The following is a 13,502-nucleotide window of genomic DNA, read 5'->3' as shown; positions in this document are numbered from 1 at the left end:
GGGCTCCTTGCCTGCGCCCAAAGCAGACTTAGAGAAGGAGGAAAAGAAATCTTCCACCTCCTCCTCCTCGGGTCCTTGATCCATAGATCCAGACTTAAGTACGTGCACTTCTCCGTGCTGCCCACCTTAGGCCCTCTCTGTAATGTAACAGTCACGTGTCCTCTACAAGAAGCTAGCGTGCCAGCAGAAGGGATTTAAGGAGGCACCACTATGATATGTTTACAAGATTTAAGAAAGATAAAAGGAGATCTAAGTAAATTTTCTGATCTGGTTAAGTATATAGAGGTCTTTCAGAAGTATATTATGTACGTTTTTTAATTGACCTGAAAATATATAATGTCTTTGTTGAATCAAGACTCAATGAGACAGAGAAATGTGGGGTTCTGGCAGCGGCTAAGAAATGGGGATGAATAACTCGTTATTGTGGGACTTGCAGTTCCCTGCTTCTCACGGTTTGTGAGTTCGAGCCCCATGTTGGGCTCTGTGCTGACAGCTCAGACCCTGGATCCTGCTTCAAATTCTATGTCTCCCTCTCTCTCTGCTTCTCCCCCGTTCATGCTCTGTCTCTCTCTCCTTCAAAAATAAAAACATAATAATAATAATAATAATAATAATAAATTATGCTAAATTAGCCACTATTTTACAGACGCAGAATGAAAACCTGGCGGCCTTCCTAGAGAGGTTAAGGGAGGCTCTCCTTAAATATACAGCCATTTCCTTTAACACCCGAGGCCTAGCTGATTCTGAAGGACAGAATCTCAATTGCCCCAGATATTCAGAGAAAGCTGCAAAAATTGGCTGTAGGTCTGGAAGGGATCCTGGAGGAGCTCTTTCAAGCTGTCAATTGGGTATGTTATAACCAAGATCAAGAGGAGAGTAAGGAACAGGAAAGGAAGCTTAAGAAAAAATCTGAGGCCTGAGCACCTGGGTGGCTCAGTCCGTTGAGTGTCCAACTTCGGCTCAGGTCATGATCTCGTGGTCCGTGAGTTCAAGCCCCGCATCGGGCTCTGTGCTGACAGCTCAGAGCCTGGAGCCTGCTTCGGATTCTGTGTCTCCCTCTCTCTCTGCCCCTCCCCTGCTCATGCTCTGTCTCTCTCTGTCAAAAATAAACATTAAAAAAAAAATTAAAAAAAAAAAAGAAAGGGGCGCCTGGGTGGCACAGTCGGTTAAGCCTCTGACTTCAGCCAGGTCACGATCTCGCGGTCCGTGAGTTCGAGCCCCGCATCAGGCTCTGGGCTGATGGCTCGAAGCCTGGAGCCTGTTTCCGATTCTGTGTCTCCCTCTCTCTCTGCCCCTCCCCCGTTCATGCTCTGTCTCTCTCTGTCCCAAAAATAAATAAACGTTGAAAAAAAAATTTAAAAAAAAAAAAAGAAAAGAAAAAAATCTGAGGCCTTAGTCGCATCTTTACATATTGTTTCAGACCAGGCTTCCTGAGGTTCTGGCACCAAGTGCCATTTATGTGGCCATTTAGGACACTGGAAACCAGAATGTCCTCAGAGGGGACAACCAATGTTGAAACCCCATAAGGCATGCCCCTTGTGTGGAGACCATCACTAGAGATCTAAATACCCTCAGTGTCCTCAATCTGCAAGGGCTGAGATAACCAATGTCTCTGAAAGGGATTGATGGGACTCAGGGCTCTTTTTGATGGCTCCCCTGAACCAACGGTCTATTGGAAACCCAGAGACTTGGGTAACTAGAAATAAAAGGAAAACTGATTGATTTGCTTCTTGACACTGGAGCCACCTTTTCAGTCCTCCTTTCCACTCCCAGACCACTATCCAAATGCAGTATAATTAAAGCCATCTCTGGAGAACTTATGACTAAATTTTTCTCTTAGCCCCTGGGGTGCATATGGGGAGACTTGGTATTTTCACATTCTTTTTTGATGAATGCCAGAAAGCCACACTCCCTTGCTAGGAAGGGACATTATGACTAAGTTTGGGATGATAGTGCTAGTACGTCCAGAACAGATAAACAATTGCCTAAACTTATAGTATAATCTGGATATCGAAGATCAATCTTTTCGTAAGGTAGAACTAAATATGCCTTATGGAGTTGTTCCTATGGAAACTGGATGGCCAAACGAGAAATTGAGGATTGAGAATGAAAAACTAGTTCAGGTGCTTAATTATTCTAATCAACATCACACAAATCCAAATAAGTATGGAAGAGGGAGGAAAGACTATAATTAAATTAATAAAAAATATCACCAGATGTGTCAGGGACTTTTTGAATGGCTACAATTTAACTTTCCTTCTTATGGTGTGACCTCCTCCCTAAAAGGCATTGCATTTGGAATATTAATGCTTGTTGGTTTCTAATTCTCTTTATATGTCATTCGTAGATGCCATTGTATATGCCAGAAAAATAAGACATCCAAGAAAATTCTGGTAGCCCAGATGTTCCAAACACCCTCCCATTATACAGGACCTCTGGATGACCTCTGAACCTGCCCTGACTGCCATTCCCCATCATCGCCCCCCTTCACCAGGAAGCAGTTAAGATCGATCATCACCCCAATTCCTAACAGCATTCAAGAGTCACATGTTCAGAGGGGAGAATATGATAGGAAAAAAAATAGGATGAAATAGGCAGAGAGCTAAAGGATTAGGACCTGAGGTCCCTGGGTGGGGAAAGACATATTTTGAAACAATGCTGAGAATGTCTGACCATAGCCAACCCCCTCAAGTGACTCCCCCTGAGGTTTGCTTCAAGAATTTGACAAAAAACCTAACTAAAAATAAATAGACCATAAAACATATGACCCACAAGGAACTGGTATGGGCCTAGACCACCCCTCATACAATGGAAATGAGCCAGTCAGGAGTGGACAACCTAGAGTTATCCAGCCAATAAAGGTAAAACCTGAGAAGGAACAAGGAGGAAAGGATGGGGTTGGGTGCGGGGGGCGACCGGAACCTTATAAAACAAGGACCTCTGCCTACTGTCGGTGGGCATTTATTTTCCAATGTCCCCTCTCTGTAAAGACTACTTTCCTACTACTCTTACTTTCGAATCTTATATTCTAATAAACATTTGCCTGCTGTTCACTTTACGTCCACCAGTTCATTCTTCAAAGCAGTGAGACAACGAATGCCAGGTATTGTGGTAAAGAATCCTGCAACAACATCACCCAAACTCTGTTCTTTGGCAATGAATTCACCAAATGATAGCTTTGCAGAATGACCAGTTAACTTTAGGTACCAGTCAAAAGACCACAAAAAACTTTAATCCACACATGTACCAATGGAGCCTGAACTGGGTTCCAGAAAAAAATGGTAAGAACTTAAGTTTCTACTATGTCCTACCACCTTTCTATATATTGTTACTTCATTTCAATCTTGAAGCACTCAACTGTAGGTTTCTCCAGCTTATTTTCTTCATAAGGCATATGAGGCTCAGAGAGGGTAAGAGACACACCTAAGGTCACCCAGTTGGTAACTGCTTCAGCCGGGTTTCAATCCAGTTCTTTCTGGCTCAAAGCCCCAGCTCTGCTCTCTGCAGCTGTGCCTGGGAAGGCTGTGCTGGAGAAAGCTTTTTTGGTCTCAGACGTTGAATTCACCTTGAGTCACCGGAAGCATTTAAACCAGCTACATAGTTTCTAAAGAGCATACCTGTAGTTTACTTCTTATGTCAGCATCTTCTTCCAGACGACTGAGATGCGTTTGCTGGTGATAAGACCAGATTAACCTATTTCAACTTGATGGCTGGATTCTGACACACTTACAAAAAAGAAAAAAAGGTCCATAAAGGACAAAACCCACAGTTATACTGAACACAGTCATATTTTGTCTTAGGAAACCTTCAGGTTTTACAACCAAATATTTACTAGAGATCCAAAAGGAGATAAAAACTACTGTTCTTCCTTTATTCCAAGATACATAGTTTGGATACTCTGAAATCAAGGTGTGCCCTAAAATCAGTGTGTGATTTTGATGGCACGATCTTTTTTCTTCTTCTCCCACACCCCAACTGAGCTCTGACCTGCAAGTTGGGAGAATTCAAAAGCTGCAGTCTAAACAATTGTGTGTCTTTAAAATTAATTAAAATTAATCTTAGAAAAGAAGAAATATGAAGCAATGATAAGTCTGGCCAGAAGAACACAAACTGGTTCTAGTATCCCCATTATTTTGTATGTGCAATAGGATTTCAATATATGTTGTTAAAAGAACCAATATCTCAATAAAATAGGCACTGAATTTTTTCTTAAGATTTAAAAAAAAATTTTTTTAATGTTTATTTTTGAGAGAGAGAGTGGGGGTGGAGCAGAGAGAGAGGGAAACAGGATCTGAAGCAGGCTTCTCACTGAGAGTGGAGCCTACTACGGGGCTTGAACCCACGAACCTGTGAGGTTGTAACCTGATCCAAAGACGGACACTTAACCAACTGAGCCACCCACGTGCCCCCTAAGATTTTATTTTATTTTTTTATTTTTTATTTTTTAATGTTTATTTATTTCTGAGAGAGAGGGAGAGACAGAGCGTGAACAAGGGAGGAGCAGAGAGATAGGGAGACAGAATCCGAGGCAGGCTCCAGGCTCCCAGCTGAGCCATCAGCACAGAGCCTACGCAGGCGCAGGCAAACTCACAAGCCGGGAGATCATGACCTGAGCAGAAGTCAGATGCTTAACCCACTGAGCCACCCAGGCACCCCTTAAGATTTTATTTTTAAGTAATCTCCACACCCAGTATGGGGCTTGAACTCACAACCCTGAGATCAAGAGTTGTACACTCCACTGACTGAGCCAGCCAGGCACCCTGGCACTGGATTATTTAATAGGAAAAATTTATATACTAAAGTATACTAAAGTATAGTGTATTGTAATGAACTCTCATCACCCAGCTTCACAGTTTTCAACTTCTGACCTATCTTGTTTCCTGCTCTGCTCCCTCCCTGCCCCACATTGTTTTGAAGCAAATCCCAGGTGCCAGGGCATTTCATTGCTAAATGTTACCACATGTTATCTATAAGAGACAAGAACTACCCTTTTTAAAACCAATGATGATAGCATTATCACACCTCTCTAACAATCATCAGACCTCCTTAAAATTAATACTAATAAGTCCTTAATATTATGGAATATGCATTCAGTATTTACATTCCCTTGATTATCCTATAAATAGTCCCCCTTGTACTCGCTCACTCTCTCTTGGCGCTTTCTCTCTCTATTTCTTCATATTTCCTTTGCTCAGAATCCAAATAAAGTGCATACTCCTGTTTCTTATTTGCTGTGTTGTTGTTGAAGGGAACAGTTATCTTTGTCTGGTAGTTTCCCACGATTTGGATTCTGCTGATGACACCCTCTTGACATTGTTTAATTTGTTTCCTTCTCTTCTGTATTTCCTGTAAAGAGGTACTAAGAGCAGGAGATTTGGGCAAACTTAGTTTGGTTTTTTGGTTTTTGGGGTTTTTTTTTGGTACTTGCGTTAGGAAGTACATAATGCCTGGTTGTCTCTGTCTTTGGATATTATTAGTTGTTAATGATCATAACATTAAGTTGTGACTAGCATTTTTGAAATGGCTTCCATTTACTAAAACTACCTCAAAAATATTCCATAAAAAATAATGAGTCTGAGATGCTGGATATGCTACCTGTTCAATCTTAGGTCCCATTCTTTTTTTCATGTTTATTTATTTATTCTGAGAGAGAGAGAGCTAGCATGAGCGGGGGAGGGACAGAGAGGGAGAGAATCTTTTTAATTTTCAATTTTTTTTTTTTTTTTTTGAGAGAAAGAGAGCACAAGTGGAGGAAGGTCAGAGAGAGAGGGAGATAGAATCCAAAGCAGGCTCCACACTGTCAGTGCAAAGTCCAACTTGGTGTTCCTACCCACCAATCTTAGGATCATGATCTGAGTGGGGTGCCTGGGTGGCTCGGTCAGTTGAACATCCCACTTCAGCTCAGGTCACAATCTCAAGGTCTGTGAGTTCGAGCCCCGTGTCGGGCTCTGTGCTGACGGCTCGGATCCTGGAGCCTGCTTCAGATTCTGTGTCTCCCTCTCTCTCTCTGCCCCTCCCCTGCTCATGCTCTGTCTCTCTCTCTGTCAAAAATAAATAAACAAAACAAAACAAAAAAGATCATGATCTGAGCTGAAATCAAGAGCTGGCCTTTAACTGACTGAACCACCCAGGCAGCCCAGTCTTGGATTCTTTTGATGACAAGGAAAAACAATTCCTTTGGGCTGGCCCAAATAACAGAAGCACAGTCATTTCTGGTCATGTGAGAGTCCAGTACCCAGGCAACCTTCCCCTAACAAAACAGCATTATGGAAACTTGTGTTTCAGTTTCTTTTTTTTTTTTTTTTTAATGGGGAGAGCGTTGGGGACTGTAAGAATCACTATAACAAAATCACTATTTATAGTTTCAGGTATAGAGCTAGGTTACTTAAATGTTCACATAAAAAAGCAGCATGGGACTCCATCTGACTCTTGCTCAAGAATAATGTCACAGGCCATCACCTATGTAACACTTACACATTTCCCTCACCTCTGCAGAACAAAGGGGTTGATACTCTTAAGCAACGGGTCCTTCCCTGTGCCCACATTATCTACTTCTGCATTGGTCTTAAGAGTCTGTGCATGTCCCCTAGTTAATCAAGTCATGTAATGTTCCGTTTATCATATGAAACCCATGTGTACACACACATAGCAATAAGAAACATGGGGATCTTACAGGCATGCAGGGAAAGTGCCAAGTGTGCGAGCAGACCTCCCAGGGGCATCAGCTGGGTCTGAGGCAGCTGCAGGGACCAGAGTAGCCCCCCAGTGTGCGTGTTCAGTTCTTCTTGGCTCTGTGCACTTCTCTTGCCAGTATAGACTAGCTTCGTTAGGCTTTACTCTGCATATCTCTGTGGCCGAGACAGGCCATTAGAATGCCCAATACATATAGCAGACACTCCCAAACTTTTTGACCACTATTTAATAAATTTTTATCATGGCCAAGTACAGAAGTGCAGGTATGTAGGTGAGTGTATGTTGTGATATAGATATATAAATGCACACACTTCCACACACATATAATCATTCAGACTCAAGTTTCACACACTATCACCCTTGCTTTGTGTGAGATATTCTGATTTTTTAAATCCTATGCCTTTGTTTAAAGAATGCTGGGTGTGGCCCACCAAATTTATTTCAAAACCCACTGATGGGTCATAACTTTCATCTTAAAAACTATAACCCTGCAGTGAAGGTGGAAATCACAGGGCGTGACAGTAAAGTTCTTGGGAGCTAGACTGATTCCAAATGTAAGAATTAAGACTCTTAAGAGACTGGAATATCATTACACTGCGAATTGGATCAGAAGCTAGAGCATGTTTATGTCTGTCACGTAACAGGACGCTACTATTTCAAGCTCAGGTGATCAGACAGCTCTTTGGTTGTCACTTGGGATTAGGTTGATCCAAGCAGTGAGTCTATCAGGGAGAGGAACCCACCGCCCCTGCGCGCATCTGGAGCCCGGCCTCTCCTATTGCTTCTGTGACAGATCTGCACTTCTAAACAATAACCATCCATCACATGGACCCAGTTCTATTGTTCTAGCTCTACAGGGCACACTGTGCTCTCTGGAGCCACAAAGGGGAGAAAATATTCCCTCCAATATTCCTGCATGATAAATTCTCCCACCTCTACATAAAACCCTGCTTATAGGTCTTGTCTTTTTGGGTTTTTTAATGCCCCAACTATGACAGGAGAACTGACTTGAAGCACTGCTGTGCACCCAACTCACACTGCCTTACATTTTTCACCTCTTTCCTTATAAAGAACTCCCAGCCAGGGGGGGAAAAAAGGATAAGAGGAAAGGAAAATCCACACAATATCAGTAAGTTTACCCTTGAGATTAAGTCACTTTCTTAGATGGTGTTTTCACAACATAATTCTTTTAGGCATCCTGCTTAGATTTTAAGATGTTTGGTCAGAAATCAAATTTCCTTCCAGCTTTTATTCAGCACCACCTTCTAACACACACACACACACACACACACACACACACACAAATGCAGGAAGCGATTTCTACTACAGGGTTAATTTCTCATTTCCTAGGAGCAAGGAGCTCTTTCTCTGGATTATGATCAACTTAGAGGTGTTATTAGTGTACGAGTTTAATCATATTTTTGGTAACTAGAAAGAAGGAAATAACCCATGAGTCATGAAAAACCTGAAAAGATTATTCTGATGTTTGTTTATCTTGAACTAAATTTGCAGGGAAATAAAATCACTCTGGCAGCTAAAACTGCACACTCACATTCTTTTGTATGAATTAATTATACTTAACTGCTCTGTAATGTCCTGATTAATTATTTCCTGTTCCAGTCGCTTGATTGTGCATTTTTGATACAAAACCTGCATCATGATGAGAATCTTGGACCTATTTCTCATGTTGCTTGAGGCCCCCATAGAGCTGATCTGAACAAGTAGTTGCAGGGGAAGTTGCAGGGGTGACATCAGCACCCTAGGAGGGCCGAGTCAGCACAGGCAGGGACAGCACAACTGTATTTTGGGCCCAGGGCATGGGACCACCACTTACCAACAGGCAGCAGCAAGATGGAGGTTTTAATGCTGTACTATTTGTGAGAAGCATAACTGTCACCCTACATAAACACTGGGTACTTGGCTGTCACCAGCAGACTCTCGGATGTATCCTGAGTGATGGGGCTGTAGGGGAGGAAAACTTTTCCCTTCTTCTCTTTAGATTCTTTGGCTAGTCTAGTGATTAAATTGGCAGATTAACAGGAGGAAAAAAAAAGCTAATTTCATATGTATGGGAACCCCAAAGATATGAGGCTCTTGGATAGCCAGGCAGCTGAGGCTTGTATACAATTTGAGCTGAGGTAAAGGGGGTAGGGATCTGGGACTTCACAGGGGAGGAAGACAATTCACAGAAAGCTGGGAAAAGCCAATGCTTGATACACACATGTTTGCATGCCATGCAGATATAAAAAGTTATCTCGGGGCACCTGGGTGGCTCAGTCGGTTAAGCATATAACTTCGACTCAGGTCATGATCTCATGATCTGTGAGTTCAAGTCCCATATCAGGCTCTGCACTGACAGCTCAGAGCCTGGAGCCTGCTTTGGATTCTGTGTCTCCTTCTCTCTTTCTGCCTGTCTCTCTCTCTCTCTCTCTCTCTCTCTCTCTCAAAAATAAGCATTTTTTAAAAATTATCTCTGGGAGCACCTGGGTGGCTCAGTTGGTTAAGCTCCAGACTCTTGGTTTCTGCTCAGGTCATGATCTCACAGTTCATGAACTTGAGCACTGCATTGGGCTCTGTGCTGTCAGTGCATACCCCCCCTGCTTGGGATTCTCTCCCTCCCCCTCTCTCTCTCTCCCTCCCCTGTTGGTGCTCTCTCTTTCTCTCTTTCTCTCTCTCTCAAATAAATAAACTTTAAAAAAGTTATCTTTGGGAATAGCTCTCTTCCTGGTATAAGCCCTTAATCTAAATTCTTTTAAGCAGTTAAGGGAGAGGTGAAAGAAAGAAAGAAAGAAAGAAAGAAAGAAAGAAAGAAAGAAAGAAAAAGGAAGGAAGGAAGGGAAGAAGGATGGGAGGGCGGGAGGAGGTAGAAAGAGAGAAAAACCCAATTCTTTCTGAGTCTGTTAGGACTTAAGATTGCCATCAGCTCAAAATAGTCCACACGCCAAAGTGGTCCCATATTCTGCTCCGTCTCAGGGCTCTCAAGCGCAGAAGGAACATTGCCAGGTAGGTCCTGGAGACAAGAAAAGCTGAGTATATAAGTTTCTCATCGCCGCTACAACAAATGACTGCAACCTCGGTGGTGTCACACACACAGAACACAAGTTTATTATCTTACAGTTCTGTGTATCAGAAACTCTAATATCAAGATGCCAGCAGGGCTGTGTTTCTCCTAGAGGCTCCATGGGACAGTCCTTCTTTGCCCTTTCCAGCTTCTAGAGGCTGCCACCCTCCATGGCTGGGGTCTCCTTCCTCCATCTTCAAAGCCAGCAGAGCAGAGTCCGCCACCTCTCCCTTTCTCTGACTTCTTGCTTCCATCAATACGTCTCTTTCTCTCACTTCTCTGGCCTCCCATCTTCCCCATAAGGCCCCTTGTGATTACCCTGGGTTCGGATAACCCACAGCAATCCCCAGCCACCGCCCCAAATCCCCATCTCAAAATCCTCAATTGTGTCAGTCCCTGGGCTGTGGGAGGGACATGGTCACATGGCCATCTCTGGGAGGGGCTATGACTCTGCCTTTCACGCTGAGTATCCAGACTGAGAAGGAGCCCGTGTAGGTCACGCCCGAGCTTCCGGTGGCAGGGCAGTGCTTAGCCAGGCCTGCACAGGCACCCACGAGAGGGTGGAGCCGAAATCAGCAGAAAGGTGACACTGAGAACTTGAACAATGGGAGTACCAGAGAGTTAAATTACTGAAACCCGCATGAAAGGCTGATTTTATAAAGTTATGCAGTAAATGGGTTAATCCCAAGCTACCGTTAGCAGTCACACATTTAAAGGAAGAGTGGGAGGGTCAGGAAGGTTAATAAGCTTTGGAGCAGAGAGGTGCAAAGAGGTCAAGGTAGGCTGAGCCCCTACCTCGCCCCTCTCCCCTGACAAACCCACTGAGCCTGTCCCCAACAAGAGATGGACACTTTAGACATAAAGCCCGAGGTCCCTTAGGTCTTCAAGTTGTGTCACTAACTGCTCTTTCCTCTGATCCCAGGCTCTCCACGAAACCCTGGGATAATTGGTCTTCCCAGGGAGCCCCCCACATAAGGAGAGGACGCGCTGTCAATCTCTAGTCTCCTTGCCAGATCAACTCTGTTTCTCATAGAAAATTAACAAACTGGCATGCTGGCTTGCATATATTAATACCTTGGGAGTTTAGTTAGCATGAATCAGCACCTCAAAGCTGTCAATCTCCGGTCTGCGTGACAGATATATATTCTAATTTCTCATGGAAATGAGCAAATAACTATGCTGGTTTATATTTATTAATGCCTTGTGAGTTTAGTTAGCATGAGTCAGTATCTTAACTCTGATCAGCTCAGGGTCCCTGCAAGAACTGAGCTGCAGTAAATTCCCCAAGATTTTCTTCTAACTAAAAAAGTCCCATCCCACCACCTGCTGCCCGCCCCCCACCCCATCACATTGCCCAACCCTCATCCTGCACCAGTTTCTTGTTTATCTCCATGGGGTTCAGTTACACAGAGTACAATGTGAAAGGCACCCCCTGCGGTTGTGCAGCCCTGCCCTGAATAATTCCTGAGGACCTTTTGAGATTTTGCTTAAAAGCTGCTCCTTTAGAAACTCTCGTAACCCCTCGGGGCTCTCCAGGCCTCCCTGCCTTACTTCAAAGAATCCTACAATTTCCTTCTTGCCCTCTTCACCCTCATTTACCATCTGTCTTCCCCACCCCCATGTGGACCCGGTTTGTTTTACTCCTCTCAGAGGCCCATGCCTGGCACACAGGAGGTGCTCAATAAATACCTGTTGCCCAAATAAATAGATGCTGCCCTGACCTCCTTTCCTCTGCCTCTTTTCAGCCACCAGAGACTGGAAAACAGATGCTAACACACCAAAAGATCCAGAAGGAGATATTACACATTGAGGGAAAGGTCACATTCAAGATAAGACAGAGAATGCCTTTGTGGAGTTAACAGGAGGCTGTCTTCCCAGGAGCAATGGAGAGACAGCCCATTAGGACAGACTGTGACAGGACAGTGCTGCCGCAGTGACAGGGCCGCAATGAGGCATCTCTAACAAACAGCCGGACATTTCTATTTGAATGTCCTGACATTACCACAACTCAGCATGTCCCAAAGCAAGGTCAGAGTCTTTTTCATCTGGACTGCCAAGTGTTCCTACTTCTGGGCGTTTCCCAGGATCTTAACTTTGGAATCATTTAGGATTCCTCTCTCTTTAAAGTTCATAGCAATTAAACCTACAACTCATGTGGGTTTCTAATAGTACTGCTGCCTTAATTCCCAATCCTCCTCTGTCATACACCCGGGCAACTACCACAACATCTTGAGTTGGCTTCCGGTGTTTGGTCTCTCACATTTTCTCACCTATACCATGTCTTGAACGCGTAAAAAAAGAAAAATACTACTTTTATAACCTCAACTCCTCTCTTTTCTGAAACTCCTTCAATGGCTCTGTGAAGGGCCATTCACTGTCAGCAAACTGGCCTTTGAGGCCTTGCACATGGGCCGCATTTTCCCATCCTCATTGCCTGCTGTCTCACATCTGAAGCCCTGATGTTACGCCCCGGCCATGTCTCCTCCTCTGGGGCGGGCACATCCTACCCCCCTCCCTAAAGATATCCATGCTTTTCCTGCCCCCATCCTTTCCTTCAGGCTGGGCTGTCCTCCCTTCACTTCCCTCTTCTCTAAGCCCCACCTACCCTTGGCATCCCAGCTTAAGTCCCAAGGCCCTTATAAAACTTTCCTCAAGGGGCGCCTGGGTAGCTCAGTTGGTTAAGTGTCTAACTCTTGGTTTCGGCTCAGGTCATGACCTCACGGTTCATGACTTCAAGCCCCATGTCAGGCTCTGTGCTGAAAGTGTGGAGCCTATTTGGGATTCTCTCCCCCTCTCTCTCTCTGCCCCTCCCCTACCTTCTCTCTCTCTCTCTCTCTCTCTCTCAAAATAAATAAATAAATAAACATTAAAAAAACTTTACTCAATTATTTCAACCCATATCTAGAGACTCACAGAGCAGAAACGAGTGTTGAGAGAACTTAGACTTCAGAGCGCAGCCCTCTTTACAGCTCAAGAAATTGAGGTTGGCAGAGCCCAACCTCGCCCCCTCTCAGAAGTCACCACTTTCCCATTCCTCATGGCACTTACTCGCCAGCTGCCTGTGTTCTTCCTGCTTCCCATCTACCCTATGGGAAGGTTGGCTTCAGGAGGACAAGGGAATCTAGGGGGCTTTTTCTGTAGCAACCTCAGTGTCTCATTCTGTGTCAGGTTCAGAAGGCCCTCCACAAATACCTGCATTGAAAGACACTTGGTGAGTATGAGTACAGCAGCCCCCTTATCTGCAGGGGACATGTTCCAAGACCCCCAGAGGAGGCCTGAAACCACAGGTAGTACCAAATCCTATATACACTGTTTTTTCTTGTACATACACACCTATGATTTTATAAATTAGGCACAGCAAGAGATTAACAACAACTGATAGAACAATTATAACAATATGTTGTTTCTCAAAATATTGTTGTTACACTGTACTCTTCCTTCTTGTGATGACGTGAGATGACAAAGTACCTGCATGATGCGATGAAGGGAGTGAATGACGTAAGCACTGTGACATAGCATGAGGCTACTATTGACCTTCTGATGATACGTCAGAAGGAGGATCATCTGCTTTGGGACTGCAGTGACCACGGGTAACTGAAACCACAGAAAGTGAAACTGCCGGGCATGGGGTGTTGAGAGGAGACTACTCTATAAGGAAATTAAAGTAAAGAAGAAAGAATTTGGTTATGGGTGTTTCCAATCAGTGCCAGGTGATAAGGCGGCCTAATTCTCAGTGACCCATCCCAAT

The sequence above is a fragment of the Herpailurus yagouaroundi genome, unplaced genomic scaffold, assembly GCF_014898765.1.
Source record: "Herpailurus yagouaroundi ecotype Mexico unplaced genomic scaffold, PumYag 162, whole genome shotgun sequence".
NCBI lineage: Eukaryota > Metazoa > Chordata > Mammalia > Carnivora > Felidae > Herpailurus > Herpailurus yagouaroundi.
The sequence above is the reverse complement of the archived record's forward strand: the minus strand, read 5'-3'. Positions refer to the sequence as shown.